We start from the raw sequence: 22,822 nt of genomic DNA, 5'->3' as shown, positions 1-22,822 counted from the left end.
GGTTTTTGGTTTTTTTTTTGGCAAGAGCGGCAGGTGTTTATAACCACTGAACCATCTCTCCAGGCCCTAAAAGTATTTTTTAAATAAATGTATTAAGTTGCATTTGTTAATATGGGTAAATTTTATTTGCTTCTTAATGGAGAATGAGCCAATAAATTTGTGAAGACAGAAGATTTAAATAGAACTATCCAAAGAAATATTACAAAGCTAAGAGTTTTGCAGGCCCAGGTATGTGCAATTCCAGAGCTTTTGTAACCAACATCCATGCCATCTCCAGGAAGGTCTCTTTTATTTAATTTCTACATGTTTTATAAATTTTCTTTTAAGTCTTACTATATACAAAAATTTCAGAAAATCACAGTAGTGATTCTACTGAATTTATGGATGCCTTGCGGACATTGTCTCATAAACTATGTAACTTCGCTCCCACTTCCCTCCACTGTCCATCCTTTCTCCATCCTCCTCCTTCTCTCTTTTTTCTATTATTCCCTTTTTTCTTTCTTCTTCTTTTATACTCCCATATGTTATATATTTATTTTGTATCTTTAGGCCAATCTCTTTTGATCAAGGTATATAATTTCTGTTATAGGTACAATGAGGAATTAACTGCCTTGAACTTTGAAAGGAAATAGTTTATCAGGATATTTAAGAGCACGTTATTTGTGGTGCGAAAAGTCTGAATTCTGACCTTATATCTGTTAGGCATACTCGTTTTTGGGCACCTTAACCTCTGTGAGTCTTAGTTTCTTAATCTATAAAATGCAAATTGAAACGATTTCCTTCTGGGTTTGTTTTGAGGGTTAAAGAAGAGAGTGTACAAGGAATTTGGCCTCAGAAGGTGCTCTCCTCATCAGACCTGGGGATATGCCTAAAAACTGGCTGCGTAACTATCGGGCCAAGAGACAACCCGACTTGTCATTAGAGGCTGCAGCAAGAGGAAGATCACACAAAGCAAGAATTCAAGTAAACAGAAATGAACAATCCATAAACTGTGTACTAGGTAACATATGATCTCTGTACTGAGATGTTCATTTTGAAATCATGAGAAGATTTTGCTTTATTACTCATTCTTTATTAACTTATTTATGTATTCCTGTGCTTCCATTCTATTATCTCATATTTACCTTTTAAGTATCAAGTCTGGAAGCCTTAAAGCAAATTATTCCTTCTTTATATATCTTGTTGCTAAAGACTGAACCTTAGAACATGCCCATTATAAGCATGTGATCTACCACTGAGCTAAATCACAGCTGCGGGACTTACAACTTAGTAAGGCTGGCCTTTCCATCCTGTCAGCTTTGCTATGAGGCTCACCTTGCTATGCAAAGAGGTCATGGGGGTAAAGAAGATGTGAAACCACAAAGAAGCTGGCCAGTTTGCCCCTTGAAGGATGTGAGAAGCAGGCAGAGATAAAGAGAGGCTGTCTTCTTGTCCTTTGGTAAAAGTAGCTTTTATTTGTCTTTGTAATTGTCATCTTGGAGTCTTACTGTGTCCATCTGCTAACATAAGCCTAGTCTTCGAAGCTTCTAGCCTCCATACAATCTAATTTAGGCCTAGAATGCCTTCAACCTCCGAGACTTACGGCTGAATAAGCTCATCCTTCCTAACTCTTTCTGAACTCGGCTGGCTGATTCAACTCAGCTGTTGTAGTTCAAACCCCTCTCCAAGTGGACCAATTCAAACTGGCTTCACTCAGCTTCTGATTGAATCGCTCTGCTTGGCCTCAAACTAACTCTAGCAATCTTTTCTAATCTTCTGGCGCTTTCTGACTCTCTAGCTCATTCTGTTTTCACCTGTGTCTAGCTTGTTTCTCTTCAACCTCTCTCTGTAAAACTCTCTTGGTAAAACTGCCTCCTCCCCTTCTCCCTCTGTGCTGGCCTCTCCAGTCTCCTCTCTTTCTGCTGTGTTCTATGGAGCATTGGGTGGGTCTATCCTAGTCTATCAAATCATTCCCTGATTAGTCACTTTGTTTGCCAATCAATTAGACATCACTTTAGAACATGGGTGCTTCCTTGCACAAACTAACTTTCCCTTCATTGTTTGGGATTAAACATATGCTCTACAAAGGGCATGTGTGCCTTTTTGCCAGATCATATGGACTTAGAAGATATTTGGATGTGATCAGAGCAAATTATGTTGGTGGGCTAAAATTTCTCTACATTCTCTGATTGGGAACACATTAACAGTGGCACCAGGAAGTTTTAGAATCATCCAAACAAATTTCAGATACTGGAAATGTGAATGCATGGTGTGAAGAAGGACATTGGCTCTTGTAATAATACTGACACTGTGACACACTACTTGTTTAGGGGCACTAATACTTTAGCTTAGGGACGAACCTGAGGGTACTATCATGGAGCTGCTTGGCATAAGCTCCAAGGACATGGTAAGATGAGGAAATGCAGGGGTTAGTGGACTCTGAGACGGATGTGAAGGACTGGATTTAACTGGTTGGGATCAGGGGCCAGAAAGGAACAATGTAACTTCATTAGGAAAGCGTGAGATAGCCAGTAGTGTGTGCAGAAGAGACAGGAAGGTCACAGAAAAAAAAATGTGAGTTAGAAGCTGCCACAGTTCTAGCTCGTGAAGAAGAGAATGAACCAGCTATAATAAAGGAGATGAATGTCTCCAGGCAACCAGTTACACTGACATTGTTCTTCCACATCCCCTGACGGCGTTTATGTCTAAAAGATTTAAATTTATCACACCAAGTTAAAATTTATGTGCTGTTCTAGTGCTAGAAGTGGAGGCATGTGCACATGTGTCTGTGAAGGAGGTCGACCATTTCCTTTCTAATGAGATCAGTAAGAAAACAGTGTTTTGAGAGGAAGACCAAGCTCCATTTTGGTCATACATATTAATTCTCTAAGTAGACAGGATGAGTTGGTTTTAGGTGTATGAATCTGAATTTCAGAGAAGAGCTGTGCCAAACAATAAAACGGATACCCTATGAGCATATACAGGGGGAGGTAATCCCCCTCAGGAACAGTCATAGGGGAGGGGAATAATGGGAGAATGGGAGGGAGGGAAGAATGGGAGGATACAAGGGATGGGATAAACATTGAGATGTAACAAGAATAAATTAATAAAAAAAATTTAAAAATAAATAAATAAATAAAATCCTAAGGCTCACAATAGAGGCAAGCTCCTCTAGGCCTTGAGTGACACATACTTACCATGGGGAAAAAAAACTGAGTCTAAGCAAATCAAGAATGGTTTTGTGCAGGCCTTGGTAGCTGCTGCTAACTCTTAAAGACTGTAGACTTTCCTCCCATCTGTTACTTCTTGGCAACACCCTCATGGATGATATAGGCAGGAGGAAGGAAACCAAATTCACTTTTCCTTCTTTTTCTCCTTCCTTCCTTCTTTCCTTCATTCCTCCACTCCCTTCATTTATGTTGTGTATGTGTGTATCTATGTTGCCCCTCAAGAGTCATCCATCTTGTTTCTGAGATTCTTTCCCAGGACATTGGCTTGACCCATGAGGTTAGAATACTTGTCTCTGCCTTCCAATTTCTGGTACTCAAGGATAAGCTACCACATCAAGATTTGTGGTTTTAAAAATTTTTATTTATTTGTAATTAAAATAATTAAAGTGTGTGTGTGTGTGTGTGTGTGTGTGTGTGTGTATTTAAAGTATTTATAAATGACTGCAGATGCCCTTGAATGCCAGAAGAGTGTCTTGCAGTCACTTTAGCTGAAGTTACAGGCAGCTGAAAGTTGCTTGAAGTGGGTCCTGGGAATGGAATGTCGGTCCTTTGTAAGACCAGTACAACTCTTTCTTAATCACAGAGCCATTTCTCCAGAACCCTGAACTTGGGTTCTGGGGCTAGAACTCAGGTCTGCCTCCTGCTGTACAGCAAGAACTTTATTAATGGGGCTGTTTTGTTATCTTAACCATAAGCCTCAGGAAATGAAAAATTGGGAGCGGACAGAGATGACACAGGGGGTTATATTGGTTCTGAGTAGGAAATTCTTATGCAGATACATGATAGGGACAATGCAAGCCTGCCTAATGGAATGAGAGCTGAAGATAGGATATGCAGACCCTCCAGGCCAATGCACTATAGTCTTATACTTTTTGTTTTTTTTCATGGATTAATATAGAGTCAAGAAAACATTCAAGGTGCTTGCCTCTGATTGAACAGTGACCAATGATTAAAATAATGCACTATTGACTTCAAACAGTTAGACAGACTGAAGACATTTTCACCATAAAAACATGATAAAGATAGATATTCTCCTCTGAATTAAACCTCACATAATATTTACATGTACCAAAAATCACATGGTACTCTGTGAATATATACATTTTCTACACTTCCTGCATCATTTGCATGGAAGGCTTAATGTATTTGACCGTTTCTACACCTGTTTCTGGGCTGTGTCGTCCCAGCTCCACAGTCAGCCCTATATTGTCAACTTAAAGCTCTGGTAATTATCGGCCTGGATACATATCGTCTGAGTAGCAACACCTAGGATTATTTGTGCCATCTGGGGAGAAATCAAAAAGCCTCGGAAAGTTGATGTTACAGCTCTCAACTCATTTTCCCCCTCTATTTTTCTTGCTTTTAAGGTTGACAACCACCCACATGGCATTCACTGGTTCTCAGCGTAGCCCACAGAAATGCCAGCTGGCTGCATGCCAACGTTGGAAGGACGAGCTCCCTCACTGCAAAACCTTGTCAACGGCAAAGCATTGTTTCCTCCCGGTCTGACGTATTTTTCTTTTCCTGTGGCTTTGATTTCTCTTCCCACCTGGGAACAGGACTCAGAATGGGTTACTAATTATATCATGGGGAGCTGTGATCTGAACAACACGAGTCCACATTCGGGAGGCATCACTCACTGAGTTGTACCAGTTAATACGTGCAGAAGGGTGAGGCTGTCAGCATCCATGAGCGACACGGCAGGCCAGTCTGCCATGCTTCCTTGTAGTTCTTTGCTTTTTTTTTTTTTTTTTTTAAATATGATTTGTTTTCAGCAAACCCGTTCAACACACCACATACAGAGGGCAACATGATAAAAAATGCATGCTAAGGCCTCCTGCCTATTTTTGCAACTATCATCTTAAATTAATAAAAATGCCGATTTTTTTTTTCTGTTTGAGAGTCAATGACCACCAAAGTTCAGGCGCCAGCATTTAAGAACCCAGAGACTCTTCTTTAACAACCTCTCCAGTAGCCTCAGATTCTCACTCTAAGGAATATTCTTTATTTGGAATTTCGATTGGACTGCTGATTAGAGCAATAAATGGAGGAAGCTTGCAGGGCTCACAGCATTTCCTCGACTGCATAAAAAACACTTTACCTTTTACTCTACAGGAATAATGTTTTAAAAATTGATCCTCTCTGGCTTTAGGACCTATTCTAGCCTCCGAAATCTCACTGTCTCTCTTAGACACAGAATGAAAACACATGTCTGAAGAGCAGGGAACATTTTAATGACTTTCTGTGTTACTGCACTTGTACTGGATGGTGGAAGAAATCAGCTCATTAAGTTAAGATTTCTTTACAATGATGGGGTTCGGGTTCGTACGCTTGTCATGTTTAGTTTAGACTAGGGGCTGTGATAGTTCGGAGTGCTGCATCATCTCCCTGGGTTGTCAGTGGGATTCCAAGTGGGTCTGGAACGGTGCTCAGACATAGAAAAGAAGGATTGATTGACACCCCTCTGTTACCACAGACAGGAGGTTTCCTCCTTGTACAGGAACTATTTGCAAGGAAGGTAGGGTTTGGGATATTTGCTATTCCTTTTGCCCAGGGCACAGTGTCTATATTTCCTTGTTAGAAAAATAGCTGGATCAGTCTTCACTAAGCACTAGGTCTAGGCATATTCTGAGAGCTTATCATTTGTGGCCTCAGACATAACGGGAATCCCACAGAGTGGAATAACCTTTTCCCTTATTTTCCAATGAGGACATAAAACACAGCAGTGCAAAGTGAACTGGTTATTTATTTATATTTAATTTTTTAAATTATTATTAATTTTTATTTCTTAGGGTCAGTCAGTGAGTGGCAGAAGAGAAATAAACCCCGGTCTCTCAAATGATTGTAAGCAGTGTGGCCATGGACTTTGACAGAAAGCCTTTTGTTTTAGTAGAGTTCTTGGTTTGTTGTTTTCTTTGTTTGGTTTGGTTTGGTTTTATATATTTGGCTTTTGAAATTTTTTATTTCTGTTCACATTTCTTTTAAAGTTTTTTTCTAAAGGAACATGCTTCTTTAATATCTTTCATTCCAACAGACAGCTTTCAGATAGAAATAGTAAGAAATAAATAGTAAGAAAAATATCTCAGGTCCAAATGTAGAAGAGAAGTAGGGACTCTGCTTTCTAACGAAGACACTTTGTCCCCGAGTATCGGCTACTAAGGACTCAGCAACTTGAGAGAAAACCCTAAATGTATTTTAAACATGCAGTTTCTTCTCTGCTAAAACACACCCTGAATGTAGCATACAAAGACACTGAAAACCGCACTGGGTGTGCACTTTGAGAGTCCTTCAAAGTGTGAGGATAGGGATAAGAGGAGAGAGGGTTCCAGAATATTTAGCCTTTGAGGTTTAGACTTGACCTAAACACAAAACAAACAAAACAAAACAAACAAACAAACAAACAAAAACAGGGCTCCACACACAAAACCCTGAAGGCCTGATTCTTACAGATCAGGCACATGGTGACGTATCTTAAGGAAGAATCATCCAGTGTCTTCCTATCACAGATGCGGAGTCACATTTCCATCTTCGTAATTAGTGATGAGGCACTTTCTTTAAATGTGTTGCATGATGCCAGACATTTCGAGGGATGCTTTGGACGAGACTCTGCAGATTTGCTTCTGTTAGAGCCTCTCCTGCCTCACAGTCACAGTATGGGCATGGGGCTCTGCTGGGTTCTGGGCTGTTGAAAACATTGTGAGTAGGGACCTCATAAAATGAGAGATCACTGAAGCTCCACCTTTGGAGATGGCTGTGTAGACCTACTTTGAACTGTGTCCAGATGGAATACGAGCCACTGGTTGGTTCATTTATTTCAATTCATTCCATATAATTCATATTACACAATCCATTTCACTCATATGAACAGCATCATATTTGTGATGATGTAGTACCTCCTTTTTTTTCACTTTTAAAATTTTTTATTTTGTATTTCCATAGAAAAATCATTAGTAGCACATATGCAAAACTTGGATAATTTCCCCTGAGCCAGCTGTTACCTTTGTGATCCTACAGCAACTCTGAGATGAAAAGATACCCAAGTTAAGCCTCTCCAAGCTAGAAAAATTCGGTAACTAAGGGTTGCATTGCTAATTTGATTTTGCTGATGATCAGAGATAGGAAGAGAATTGTAATTGAAACGCATCACGACTGATTTGTGAATGTTGGTACACATTTCTCCTCATTGTTATGCTATTATGTCATTAACATAAATTAGAACATAGAGGTAATTTAAAACTGTTAGCTGACACAGGTATATCTCATTCCTGGTGATAATTAAATATAAAGGAAGGAGGCTGGGCCAAATAACACATAATGTCATTGTGTGAACTTGATGGACAGCAATGTGTAAGTATTAGCATCATCAGAAAAAAAAACAAAAACAAAAAAACAAAAACAAAAACAAAAACAAACCTCACCTCAAACCTGAGTTTCTCTTATTTTTCTGTTAGACATAAATTTAAAATATAATAAAACAAATCTTAGATGTCTCTTAGCACATTACCTTTCCTAACTTTCACTTAACACTGATTTAACTTTCACTTAACACTGATTTGCTTAGGTTCTCTTTCTCCCCCCCCCCCACCCCATACATTTCTATATGACACTTTCCCTTAAGGACAGAAGCCACTAAGACATGATGACTGGGGATTATTTTGGTTGATGACATGATTTTACTTACTTGTATATTGATGAACTGGCTCCTTTTTGCTTTTGAGACAGGGTAGCCATGGCTGGCTTAGATCTCACTCTAAAGTCTAGGCTGGCCTTGAACTCAGAGATCTCCCAGCCTCTGTCTCCTGAGTGAGTGCTTGGATTAAAGCCATGTGCTGTCATGCTTGCCTTTCCGTATTCTTAACAGTTTGGAACAAAAGATAATAAACTAGCCCTGCAGGAGGTATTTCCTTGAGCTAACAAAGTTGAGAAGCTGGGCACATTGTGTAAAGGCTTTAGACTTTGCAGTGGAAAAGGCTTGCTGCTGTTTTCTATGGAGTCTGTCAGGTTAAGTGCTTTACCTGGCCTTTGGTACGCAATGAAAGGAAAACTGAAATTGATTACATGATAGGAGATAAAGCCAGATGAGGGACCGTGGATTTCTCAGACTTAAGCTTAAGGAATCTGACACACTTGAAGCTTCTTTCTTCCAGCTAGAGAAGTTGAGTTGTCGATGGGTATCACAAAGAAAATACTGGACAAGTGTCATCCTGAGAAATGTGATATGAGACCTTGCAGCAACCAGATGTCAAGGACCAAATGTAAAGTGAGGAATGACCCTTTAGCAGAATCATATGCTGTCATTTCATCTTGTCCTAAAGCGTTGCATCAGGTCTAGTTGAGTCTGTGAATGTCCTGTGTCACCCATGGTCATGAGTTGAGCATTCTGGATCTGAACTTTGGGAAGTCCAGACTCAGAATGGAAAATCGTCTTGTGTAAACTCATGGCGAGAACGCTTTAAGAATCCACCAGCATTTGCAGATGTGAAGCACTAAATGCCAATTCTGACAGGTGGAGTTGCTTCTGAATGAAAAATTCTGTGATGATCATGGAGGACAAGGGTAGTACGTCATGGTGTTACCTTTGAAAATCCCAAGATTGTCCTCAGACGAACTCTTGGGAACCAGTCCTGTCTGCACAGCCTCTAGTCCCGTGCATCAGTGTTTCAGTGTATCAGACGTCCTAGGTGAGTTCTAACTAAGGTTGTGACACCCACAGAATTCATATGCTTCATTATGCGGGAGCATCTGAGCCAGCATGGCACAGACACTTGCATGATATGAGTGTGTGAGGACTGGGCTGTCTTTCCCTCCTGTCCTTTCTTCATCTGTCCTTTCTTCTCCTCCTCTTCTTTTCTGATCCTTTCATCTCCTGTCATTTCAGAAGTTAATAGCATTTAACATCGCGTTGTCTCTTTCACATTGAGTAGAAACATGAAGCTTCTCACACCAACTTCCCAGTGATTTGTTTGCAAGCTCAAAATCATAGTAGCAGGGTCACCCCTGGCGGGAGGCAACACATTTATCAGCTTAACTCGTAATAATTTCTCATCCATAGGATAAATAAAATATGGCTTGGGAAGGTAGGGGTAGGCTCATATGAAAACACGTCAGTACAGTATGAACACATGAGTGAGACAGAAGAAATCCTCAGGATCCGGAACTGAGTGATGAATAGACAACTTTTACTAGTTTGCTATGGAAGAAAACTCTACTAAATGTATTTATTTGAAATTATGATTAAATTACAAAAGTATTGGACATGGGGTTTGAAACATATTTCTTGATTTATGCCATTAAGTGAACACATTGGAAAAAATGCCATGCAAATCTACTTTTGATAACTTGACAAATAGATGATCATGTGTTAAAATCCTGCTGCAAATCTTCTGGCTAGAGTAGCAACGTTGTGAAGTAAAGTAAGAATTATTCTTAATTCAGATGTTTAGATGAGCTTATTTAACGTGACAGGAACTCATGAAGAGAAGCCAGTGGGAATAGGAAGCACTTGCTTTACCAAAAACAAAACAAAAACAAAACAACTGTGATCTGTTTGTGACACAGGGTTGTGATGAGGATGGTTCAGAGCTGAGAAAGAACTTGTACCTCCCATGTGGGGTCTGACTTCTCAAAGGTTATTCCATACTGTAACCAGTGTTTGGCACTTTAAAACAATTTTTGCTTTTACACTTATTTGTTTGTGACTAGAGCAGGCAGATGTGTGACACAGTGCACATACGGAGGTCAGAGGACAACTTGGGGGAGCCAGCTCAGTTCCTGCACCATGTGGGTTCTAAAGATTGAACTATGTCTTGAAGACATATGTGCACCGTATGTGCACTGTGTCACACATCTGCCTGCTTTTAAAAACAAGGAATTCCCGAAATTTGTGGATAAATGGATTGAGCTAGAAATGATCATAATGAGTGAGTTAACCCAGAAGCAGAAAGAATCAAATGGCTTATACTCACTTATATCTGCATACTAGCCCAAAGGGCATGTTCCACCCACGAAAGCCTTCACTTACCAGGAAACTGGGACAGAGGGGAAGGCATGCTATTGGGACTCTAAATGAGAGACGCATGGGAGAATAGCAAAATAAAAGGATACAGAGGGTCCTAGAAATCTACAAGTAGAACAATATGATAGGCAGATTTGGGCCCAGGGGTCCCACTCAAACTAAGGCACCAGCCAAGGACAATACAGGAGGTAAACTTTAAACCCCTTCCCAGATCTAGCCAAAGGTCAGAATATTCTCCACAGTTGAGTGGAGAGTGTGATATGACTTTCTCACGTACTATGGTGCCTCACATTTGACCATGTCCCCTGGAGGGGGAGACCTGGTGGCACTCAGAGGAAGGACAGCAGGTTACCAAGAAGAGATTTGATACCCTATGAGAATATATAGGGGGAGGTAATCCCCCTCAGGAACAGTCATAGGGAAGGGGAATAATGGGAAAATGGGGGGGGGGAGGAATGGGAGGATACAAGGGATGGGATAAACATTGAGATGTAACAGAAAAATTAATAATAAAAAATTGCAATAAAGAAAAAAGATTGAACTAGCATCATGAAGCTTTGTAGCAAGCACTTTTACCCACTAAAGTATCTTTCTGGCTCTACTTGAACTTTTTAAAAAATACTTTCATTTTTAGCTTTATTGTATTCTATTTTTATTTTTGTGTGCATGTGTACGTATTTTTGGCTGCATCTACGTTTGTATACCATGTTCATGTCTGGTGCCCGTTGAGATCAGAGAGGGCACTGGATCTCCTGGGGTTGGAGTTAACAGATGGTAGTGTACTGCATGTGGGAGCTGGGAATCAAACTCTGCAAGAACAGCAAAGTTCATACTTGCTGATCCAACTCTATAGCCCTCTACTTGGCAATTTTTAATGAATTAAAAAGATGCTGTTGTTTGATGTTTTGCCGTTGTTGGTTGGATGGTTGGTTGGTTAGTTTTCCCTTCAGGAGATGGAAAAAAAAAACAAAAACAAAAACAAAACAAAATACAAAACACAAAACCAAACCATCTTTTTATCCAATATAGGCACTGAAGGCAGCCAAGGAAGATTCCACTCAACTCTAGTGAATCATTGAGGTTTGGGGGAGGGGAGGGAGTTTCTTCTGCTGAATTACCCTGTTAGTGCTACAGATACAGGAGAGCAGCATCACTGGAGCTCCCCACTGCTCAGCTGCTGGCATTTCCATTGGCTGATGGTCTCTTCCATAGCAGCTGTTACTTCTCGCATAACTTTGGAAGGAGCCTTGTGAATCTCTAAGGAAATTCCTGAGACTTTGTGAGTTTTGTTTTACTTCTTGAACCTCAATTTCAAGGAAATAGCGGACACAGCATGTGCACAGCACTGTCAGTAACACAGTTCTGAAAAATCAGCCTGACCAGCTCCTAGAAGGATCCAAAGTTTGCCACAGGGAAATTTTTTACTAGTTTTCTTTATTTTGCTGTCAAGGTGCTCAGTAGAAGATGGTTCTAGAAAAGTGTGTCCGCAGAGTTACATCAGTGAAAAGGGCTCCTGTCTCACAAGGGTCATACTTTCAGCACTGAGCTAAAACCCGACAGGAAGGGCACATTTCCTTTTAAGCTTTGTTAAGTGAGACAAAATTTACATTTGGGACTTGATACATTTGAAGATATATGGGAATCAGGTTGAAGCATTCCTCCTTAAGTGAGTGTGAGAGAAACTGCTCAGGCAAGCAGCTCAGAGCGCAATCATTTGGAAAAATGAATATCAAAAAGTTTTAGCTTTAATACTTTTCAAAATGATGCTTTCTATTTAGATTTATATTTGATATTAGAAAATCTCCCTGGTCTATCATGAACTCCAGGCACATCATGATGAAAATACTAAAGCCAATTGTAGTAATGTGTTTTGCACTTGGGAATAAATGTGCATTTTCAGAGAAAGCTCAAAGGGCAATTTAATAATGAATAAATATGGTCTCTAGTTTATTAGGATAGAAGACTGCTTCTGTAATTTCAGAGGATGAACTGGTATATTGTGAGGATTAGAGAGAGAGAGAGAGAGAGAGAGAGAGAGAGAGAGAGAGAGAGAGAGAATGGGAGAGAAAGTGTATGGTAAATGCAAGGAAAATGCAAAATTAAAAAGAAATAAAGTTCCCTTATATAGGTGATGTCTGTACCTAAATTCCAGTCACTGGGGAAATTCTTGGTGTGTGTGTGTGTGTGTGTGTGTGTGTGTGTGTGTGTGTAGGGGAGGGGGTGGAAAACAGCATTAGAGTTATAGTCTGTGGGAAAAAACCTGGGATGCGGGCATTGAGACCATATTATACAGTTAAATAGGAGTGTGGGCTTTTGACTACAATTTTAAAGCCTTCCTTCATATCAGTTCTGTGATCTTGGACAACTTAATTTCTTAAGCCTCATATATTCCATTGTCATACATTGATAATAATTTTACTTCAGAAGAATACTCTGTTAAATGAGTAAATCCATATAATAGTGTCATAATGCCTTTCACAGACAAATGTTTCATGAAGTTTCTTATTTATGGCTATGTCTTAAAAATAGACTATCAATACATCTTTCTGTGATGGCTCATCTCTTTGGGCAACTTGACTGAACTGAGAGATGGTGATGTACCCTCTGCTGTTCATATGGTGTGTGTGTGTGTGTGTGTGTGTGTGTGTATGTGTGTGTGTGTGTGTGTGTGTGAGAGAGAGAGAGAGGGGGGGGGTCAGAGGCACTATGAATGTGGGCCATCTTCCCATCTCTTCATCTTCTTTCTACCTGGGCTCCCAGGCCACTGGACAAAGCTACCCATGCTCATAGTGTATCTGAAGATAAATTAATCGGATTGGCTCACTCCTCAGGAGTGGCATGTCTTCTATCTCTGCTGCTATCACCTAGAGACTTCAGTATCTTTATCTTTCCAGTGTAGACTCAACAGCAGTTATTCTCCAGGAAGCTTCTGGATGTTCAGAGCCTGAACAAGATTGCTGAGGCTTCCAGCTCCTGGGACTGAGCAGATTCTGGATTCTCTGCCTCTCTGGCATGCCAGTGGCCATTGCTGGGCTATGCAGTCTCCTACTACTTAAGCTAATCCATCCAATCACCTTCTGTTATTTTAATTGTCTTCTTCTAGAACACCAAACATGGCATGGCAAATGTATCAAGGTATGCTTCATGGCACATACCAGTCATAATTCTTCTTTAAACAGCAGAGGAGTGACTTTGCCTGGTAATGGATAACTCTGAGAAGAAAATAGACTGTTTAAGAACAGCGATAGAGTCTTTAATTTTAGTTCCTTTGATATGAAGCCTAGCCCTAGAACGCTTAATTAAACATCTTACATAAGGCTACCTCTCCTTTTAATGTTTTGTTATGGGTTTTGTCCACTGATTTAGGCCCTTTACATTGCCTCATTGGTTTTTAAGATCTTCCAGGAGCCAGAAATATCCCTGAATATCTAATAAAAGCCACAGACTCCCTTTCCACCCAATACAGGTCTGAAACACATACAAAATGTCTTCCTTATGAGATAGACAGGAAAGAATGGGGGCATAAGAAGCCTTATGTCTTCAAAGAATGAGCTATTATTAGACTCAGAAAGAAGAGGGAGGAGGAGGAGGGGGCCAAGGAAGGGTGAGGTGAGGAGAGAAAGGAGAATCTTAGGGAAAGAAGACTATCAGCTGCTCTTCCACCCTTGCACAACTTTTTAAGGCAGAGAGAAATTGGAAGGGGACATGGAAATATTCATTTCACCCTAGCCCAAAGTCCTCCCAAAAAGGGCAATCCATAGGGTTCCTGGAACAAAAGCCACATCCTGACCAGCCTAAACAGTAGCTATTCTCTCTTTGTGGCTTCAATGGCTGGAGAGCTAAGATCAATGTGTCCATAGAGGTGATTCTATCTTGAGCCTCTCCCTCTCCTCTCCCTCCCTCCCTCCCTCCCTCCTACCACCCCCTCCTTTCTTCTCTCTCTCTTCTGATTACATGCACTATCCTCTGTGCACTTACCTTCCTGATATCTCTGCATGTCATGTCTAAACATGTTCCTCTTGGAAAGATACCAACAGCCACATTAGGGTAGGGTTTAGCCTAAACACCTCATTTTATCTTTTGACTTGTGTGTTCAAGACCCTGTCTCCCAAGGATCACATTCTGAGGTAGTGGAGGTCTAAATGGAAGCTAGAACTTATGAACTTGAACAGGAAGGACCAGTAACCGGCTGCATAGATGAGCCTCCTTACACAGCTGACTAGAAACTCCTCTGTCTTTCTTACTAGAATAATATTTCTGTAAAGGAGGACAATACAAACTGAGATTACCATTGTCTTTTTTTTTTTTTTTTTAGTGCCTAGGACTCTGAATGTATCAGGTTGACAGGGTACCGGCTATGTGGCCAAGGTGTGTCCTGGCTTTTGGGTCAGCTCCCTTTGCACAAGACTGAAGTGGATGCGGACAAAAGACTTTTTGTAAACCTAAGCGTGGATTTCCAAGAAGGCTGCCAATCTTGTTACAAAGCTTTCACTACCAGCTTGTCCTCACTGCCCAGTTACTTACTGTGTAGGGACTTTCCCCAGCCTGTCAATTTGTCTTTGTTTGTTTGTTTGTTTTTGGTGACTTTCTAGCAAACATCAGTGCTTTACTCTGTCTTTCAGATGTCAAAAAAACCAAGTCGCACCATGGCTATGTTTTTATTTTATGTAAGGATTATTTCTACTTTGGATAGTCTCTGACAGCTCTCTTTGAAATAGTGCTGTAACAAACCTATTGAAAATTGGCTTTACGGAGAACAAGCAAGCCTGAGAAGTATTTTACCTCCTAAGTGGAAGGTAGGTTCATCAGTTTTTTGTTCGTTTGTTTTTGTTTTATTTTATTTTTCTCTTCAGCAACTTTGAGCTCTATGTATCACCACTATAGATTTATCTTCGCCGTGGAGTTTGGCCTGTATGTAATGTATATTTATAAGATGTAGTACACACACACACACACACACACACACACACACACACACACACACACACACACACACACACTGAAGTGCTTTTCATATCTTTTATACAAAGACAAGATATTGTCTGGTGAAGAGGTGATTTGGAGAAGTGGAGCCAAGTCTAAAATGGAAGAAAAAATCTTCCTCCCATCCTTTGCCCTCTTCTCCCCCCCCTCTCCTTCCCTCTCTCCTGTTTCCTTTCCTCTACTTCCTTAATTTTTTGTTCTTTATCACCTAGTATTCTCTGTATATACCCTCCCCTCCCCCCTCTCTCCCTCAACCTCTCCTTTTCCCTTTTCCCTCCCCCCCTTACTTCCACATGTGTGTGTATAAACTGACAGATGTAAGCATTAGCCTTTTCATGAGATTTAATCCAGTGTATTTTTTAAGTCTAAGGGAAGCGTTAATCTGTAATAGAATCTCACTGCTTCTTCCTTTTTTGATCCAATTACATCAACTGTGCATGAAGAAATTCTGGTTTATACTGACACATTTTGGCTTTAAACAGGGATAGTGTGTGCATAAAGAAGTACTCACCTTACAGTATGCCTTTTTCTGGAAGCAACATCTTTCTATTTGTGAAGCTCTTGGGTATTAGGGAGAAGAATAAACATGTCTACATTCTTTGTCTCACCTGTATAAATTCAGAAGATAAACTCAATACACTTACCTGTTTTGAATAAGCAGTGATCAGAACTTGTTTAATTGAAAGATATTTTCATGTTCGAGACTCATTAAGATGAGACTTCAAATTTCAGTTTGTGAATTCCACTCTTGTATTAACCAGCTAGGTATATTTTTAAGGACCATGTCTTAGTCAGGCTTTTCTATAGTATGATAACTTATAGAAGAAATCTCTCCCTTTCTCCCTTTCAGATATATATGTGTGTGTGATTTATTGAAATGCCTTACAGGCCGCAGTCCAGTTATTCCAACAATGACTAGCTGCGAATGGAAAAAAAAAAATCAAAGAATCCAGTAGTTTCTCAGACCATAAGGCTGGATGTCTAAACTGGTTTTCTGTATATGTTGGAATCTCCCAGAAGTAGGCTCCAATGACATTGAAAAAACAAAAAAACAATTATCCCAGAAAGGCAAGGACAAGCAGGCAAAGAGCAAAAGCTGCTTCCTTCTATGTCCTCATATAGAGTTTCAGCAGAAGTTGTGGCCCAAATTAAAGGTATGTCTTCCCACCTCAAGATCCAAATTAAAGGCACGTGTATTCCTGCCTCCAAGGTCCAGACTAGAGGACTAGAAGAGTGGATTCTCTCACTTCAAACCAAAGAAAAAAAATCTTGCACAGGTGTGACCTCAATATCTGGTTTGTAGTTCATTCCAGATGTAGTCAAATTGACAACCAATAATAGTGATCACAGACCTTGTATATTACATTATGGAATATAGCAATTCACATGATCAGCTTCCCTAACTTTGGCTGGCAAGGGAAATCTTACTGGCAAACTCAAGTCTCAATTACAGTCACCAATCAGTCTTTATGGCTGAAGTGTTTGAATGACCATGGTCCCCACAGGTTCATATATTTGAATATTTTGCTCCCAGGAGGTAAAACTATTTGGGAAATATTAGCAAGTGTGACTTTGTTAGAGGATGGTCTTTGAGGTTTCAAAAGTCCAAATCCTTCTCAGTTAGCTTTGTGCTTGTGGAACCAAGATATAAACTCTCACTTACTGCTCCAGCATCATGCCCTCCTTCCTGCTGCCATGCGTTCAGCTGTGAAGGTCTTGGACTCTAACTGTTTGGAACCACGAGGCCCAAATTAACTGTTTTATTTCATAAGTTGTCTTGGTCATGGTGTTTTGTCATGGCAACAGAAGAGTAACTAAGAAAATGTGTTTATTAACTACATACAATATCCATAGACCATGGGATCCCTCCCCTTGGAGCCTGGCAAATCCCTTAGAAGAATAGGAGGAAGAATTGTAGAAATTGGAGGATTCAGGACATGAAGCAAAAACATGAATCATCTGAACAGGGCTCGTGGGGCTCACAGAGGCTGAAGTAGAGACCATAAAACCTGCAGTGGTCTGCACCAGGTCTCCTGTCTATGTTATAGTTGTTACCTTGGTGTTTTTGTGGGCCTCCAACAGTGGGAGTTGGGGTGTCTTTGACTTTTGCCTGCTCTTGGGACTCCTTTTCTCCTGCTGTTCAGCTTTGGTTTGAGGGTTTGTTCTTAGTCTTACTGTGCCTTGTTAGATCTTGTGTGTCGATGCTCCTGGGAGTCCTGTTCTTTTCTGAAGGAAAATGGAAGAGGAATGGATATAGAGGAGAGGATATCTTTGTTAAAATGCTTATCATTAAGGGAAGGGAATGAAACAACAAATGTTGGTGAGGATGAGAAGAAAAGTTATGTGCAGTATTAGTCCCCAGTCACTATGTAAATCACTATGGAGGTTCTGCAAACAACTGAAACAACAGCTAACACAGAATCCATCCATACCATGCCTGATAATGCCCAAAGAAATCAGAATGAGCATGCAATAGAGATGCATGCTGTGTTCCTTGTGGTATTTGCTACAGTAGTTAAGTTATGAAATCAGCCAAGGTGCCCCTCAATGTGTGAATGAGTAAAGAAAAATGTCTTATGTGTACATAGTGGGTATTGGTCTGTCAGAAGAAAGGGCTTTGTTAGTGCATGCAGATATTTATGTGTTCCAACATCACACTAAGCACCAGTAACATGTAAAACTTAGACATATTAGTAAAAAGTATATTCCCTTTAGAAAAAAACGGAGAATCTCTGAGTGGATTAAAACTAAGATCCAGGGGCCAGGGAGGTAGTTCGGCTGTTAAAAGTGCCCATGGGTGTTCCAGGGGAACTCAGTACATTCCTAGCATGCAAATCAGGGCAGCTCAAGCTTCATGTACCCTGAGTTCCTGAGGGCCTGATGTCTCTGGCTCCAGGGGCACCTGCACTTAAGTGCATATACATACCCTCATACACACAGACACACACACACACACACACACACACACACACAAACAACTTTAAAAAGAAAACAAGACCAAGATACGAATCACCTACAAAACTCACAATTTCAACATGAAAACATTTGTAGATTAAAAGTACATAGTCAATATTTCTTTTAAATGAAAAGTTCCTTCATGAGGGCTAACCCAGGCAAATCAGAAAAGATCGAGTTAATGTCAGACACAGAAAATGTTAAGTCAAGGAAAGTTGTAAGGAACAAAGAAGATCATTACACAACCCTGGAGGCAGATGTTATGCAAGAAAGCATGATGCACCTTATCCTGTGTATGACTGACAGCAGAGGATCAATTTTGTGAGACAATAGTTGATACATCTGTGAGAAAAGTAGAGGAACCAATCATCAGACTGGAGGCTTACAAGCCCTTCTATCAGAAACGGTCAGATTCAATAGGCAGATAATAAAAAGAGGTCTAAGTTGAACTTAAAACTGTAAGAATGGATATGAAGAAACATTTAGGGACTACTTCATTCAACAGCAACCAAACACTTATTTATCAAGCTGACATGAAATATTCACCAAGGTAGACCACACCCTGGACTGCACACAAGCCACCTCAACGAATTCAAAACACCAGATATCACATGACACCTCCTTTCAGACTGCATGGAACTGAATTAAGTAAAAATACCAGTAGCACAAAGACAACTGTAAAATCCCAAAACAAACAGTGGTTAAGTACCAAGCTTCTATGTGAAATGTAATTAAAGAAGACAGTTTGAGAAATGAAGACAATTATTTAAATAACCCTCCTCACCCAAATTATCAATTTTCATGCTATTCAATAAAAGTGCCTAGAATGAAATTTATAGCCTTGAATGTATGTATTAGAAGAAGAAAGATTGAAAATCAATAATCTGAGATTCCAGTTTAGAAACTAGAAGAAAAGTACAAGTCAAATCTAAAGAGAAGAAATAATAAGGTGGAAATAATAAGGAAATAGAATTTTATTGTAATAAATGAAATAGAAAAACATTAAAGAAAACTAGTGAAACAAAAACCTGATGATTCAATAAAACTTAATATTATATTCCTAGTAATACTAAGAAAGAAGACACTAAGAAAAAGGACATCAGTGCTTGTATCAGAAATGAAAAAAAAAAAAAAAAGATATCACCACAGATTTTGTGAACATCAGAGAGAAGCTAAAAGAACACTAAGGTTATTCTATGGTCACAAATCTAGTACCCATGAGATATGGACCAGACCTTGAAGAATCCAATCTGTCAAAGCTGACAAAGAAGTAGACAACATTAATTAGTCTAACACCATGAAAAAAATTAAACAATTAACCTCTAAATCAGAAAGTAATAGAACAAGATATGTTCTTGATGATAGTAAATTTTATCAGGCACTTGAGAAATATTACAAAATTGCCCAGCCATCTCTTTCAGATGACAGATAATGGTTCTTAACTCATTCTACGAGGCTCACAGTATCCTATGCCCATAGAAATCTATAGGCCAACACTTCCTATTAATAAAGATACACAAACCCATCACAAATAAGTAACAAAAGCCCCCAACAATATCTGAAATTAATTATATATTACAACCAATTAAGATTTACTCTAGGTATGCAAAGGTACCTTGATACTTAAAAATCAATAATGTATTCCATCACAACACAGGCAAACAAAGAAAAATCACAGGAATATATGAATAGATACACACTAAACAAACATTTAAAGAAAAATCACTGATTAATGAAAAAATACTCAGCAAATTAAAATTCCAAGTTAATCCCTCCAACTTTAAAAAAGAATTCCTATCTTTAAAAACAATAGCATATATTATATATTTAACCATAAGAAATTGGAAATTTTCCTGCCAAGGAACAAGATAAAGATGGTCACTCTAATTACACATTCTCAACATTGTATTATAAATCCAAGATGATGCAATAAGACAAGAAAAAAAAGGGAAGGCAAATGATGAAACCATTCAGGAGACGGTTTGGTTATTTTGTGACCAAACTCAAACCACAATCCATCATAGTCTAAAAGTTTGAACACGAATGTTCTCTAATAACTACGAACATATATTTGCAGTTGTTAGAGTTGCAGAAAGCTGAGAGCTCAAGATGTCACTCAGGAGTTCATGAATGAATGAGGTATGGTCTCTCTTTACAATAGAGTACTATTCACCACTACAAATAAGTGAACTGTCAAGCTATGGAGTAACATGGAAAAAAAACCTTAAATGTGAATTATAGGTGAGAGTCATCGAACAAAAGGTTTCCTATTGTGCAGTTCCAAGCGTGTTACAGAAAAGGGAAATCTATGGAGGGAGCACAAGAATGAATGGCTGCCATTATTGGGTTATGACAAGTAGAATGATTAAGCTGAGCACAAAAGAATCTTTAGGGCAGTGAAAATGAAGTGCTCTCCATGATACTGTAATAAGGTAACAGTATCATTACACACTTGTTCAAACTCACATCTACAACTGGAGCAATAAACCCAAATGTTAAATTTGGATAATTATGTGTTAATTATAGGTTCGTCCATTTTTGCAAAGGTATCAATTTAGTGTGTGTGTGTGTGTGTGTGTGTGTGTGTGTGTGTGTGTGTGTGGTGGGGTGTTGGTCAGAGGAGAAATTGTTCATGTGTAAGGAGAGAGCATATGGGAGGAAACCTTTGTACTACCTCCTAGCTTTTCTGTGAATCCCAATCTGCTCTAAAATAAAGTAAAACTCCAAATCCTTAAAGAAACAGATGACAAGAGGTGGGTGTGGTGGTATACTACAGCGCTTCCGTGGCAGAGGTGAGATAATTGCTACTGTGAACCCAGCCTGGGCAATATAGCAATACCATGTATCAAACAAAACATCATACACAGTCAAGAAAATTAATCAACAACAATTGTGAGGGAAGGAGCGTATAGCGGCAATCTCAGCACTCGGAAAGCTAATGGAGAATGGTTGCTATAAATTTAAGATTAGCTTGGCCTACATGGTGAGTGACAGGCCAGCTAGAGCTACATTTAAAAAACAAAAACTGTCTCCAAACCACAAAAAAAAAAAACCCTCCCAACAAAACAAACAAATAGCCTTGCTCCTAGATAAAAACCTCTTGATCATTGATGGCAGCTGGGGAAAGGAGAGTCATATTTTTTTGGAAGTGTACGAAGTAAGGTGGGCATGCTCCAGTGAATGAACCACCTTCATTAGTATATGGGCAGCACTATGTGGGTGCATGTGAATAAAAAAGAAAGAAAGGAAAGAAGAGGAGGAAGAGGAGGAGGAGGAGGAAAAGAAGGAGATAAGCTTGGGAGAGCCTGGAGGGAGTTTAAAGGAGAGAAGAAGGAAGATACGATCATAATATACTATATCCATGTATTTCAGCCTCACAGAACAAAATGCTTAAAATAGATTTAAGAATAAAGCTGGGGCTATAAGTAATTGTTGCTCTTTCAGAAGATCCTGATTCAATTTCCAGCGCAAACACAGTGGCTCATGAATGTCTGTAATTCTGGTTTTAGGGCAACTCGAATTACTCAGTTTTTTGCTTTATACCCACCTTTACCTATCTGTGAAAACTGTGCGAGAGTGCTTCTCCAGATGTTATTTTAGTCATAAACCCATGTTGGTTATTTATTATTCCTTTTGTAAAAAAAAAAAAAACACATAATAATTTGCACACATATAATAGATGGAAGTGATCTGTCCTTCTTCTGCCTGACTGCATTTTTTTTTTTTTTTTTTTGCTCAGATATCTGTTTAGCCTGTAAAGCTATTCACTATTCTGTGAGAGCCTATTCCTCTCATCAGACATGGTTTCCATCACCAAGTCTGAGCTTTGCTGGAGAAAACTGTTTTCTGTACATCTCTCTTTTCCTTTTCTTATTTTTCTTTTTTGATTTTTCTTTCCCATGGCAGTATCTCATGAAGGTTGAGTTCCAAAACACAATTCATCCTAAATACATCTGCCTACAATATCGTGATGTGAGTGTGAAATGCTCCCTATGGGCTCCTGTGCTTGGGCACTTGGTTCTCACTCGATGGCTCTCTTTGGGAAGGTTGTAGAATATTTAGAAACTGGAACCTTGCTGGAGGAAATGGGTCACTGGGGACAGGCCTGGTCCCACTTCCTACTCACTGTCTGCTTTCTGAGTATGGGTACAGTGTGAAGAGTCAGCCTTCTGCTTTGGTCACACTCTCATTCTCTGCCTGCTACTGTATCTGCCCCGCTGTGCTGGAATGTATCTCTCCTGAAGTGTAAGGCAAAATATATCCCTTCTCTTTCAATTTACTTTCATCAGAGTATTGACCACAGCAATGAGAAAATAACTAAAACAGTAACCTATTTAAAAGTAATTACTGAACAGCCGGACATGGTGGTACATGTCTTTAATCCCAGCACTTGGGAGGCGGAGGTAGGTGGATCACTGTGAGTTCAAGGCCAGCCTGGTCTACAAAGCAAGTCCAGGACAGTCAAGGCTACACAAAGAAACCCTGTCTTCAAAAACCAAAAGAAAAAAAAACAGTAATTAATAGTAATTAATGAATGCAACCCAAATTTCCAACATAGATCAAAGCTGGTATGTGTCAATCCTTATATCAATAAACTACTGTAGTTATTGTGGCCATTTGGCATTTTGATTTTAAAAAGTGATTTCAGGGTCTTTGGTCA

This window comes from Acomys russatus, chromosome 23 (genome assembly GCF_903995435.1).
Source record: "Acomys russatus chromosome 23, mAcoRus1.1, whole genome shotgun sequence".
NCBI classification, from domain to species: Eukaryota; Metazoa; Chordata; class Mammalia; order Rodentia; family Muridae; genus Acomys; species Acomys russatus.
This window is presented reverse-complemented; position numbering follows the sequence as displayed.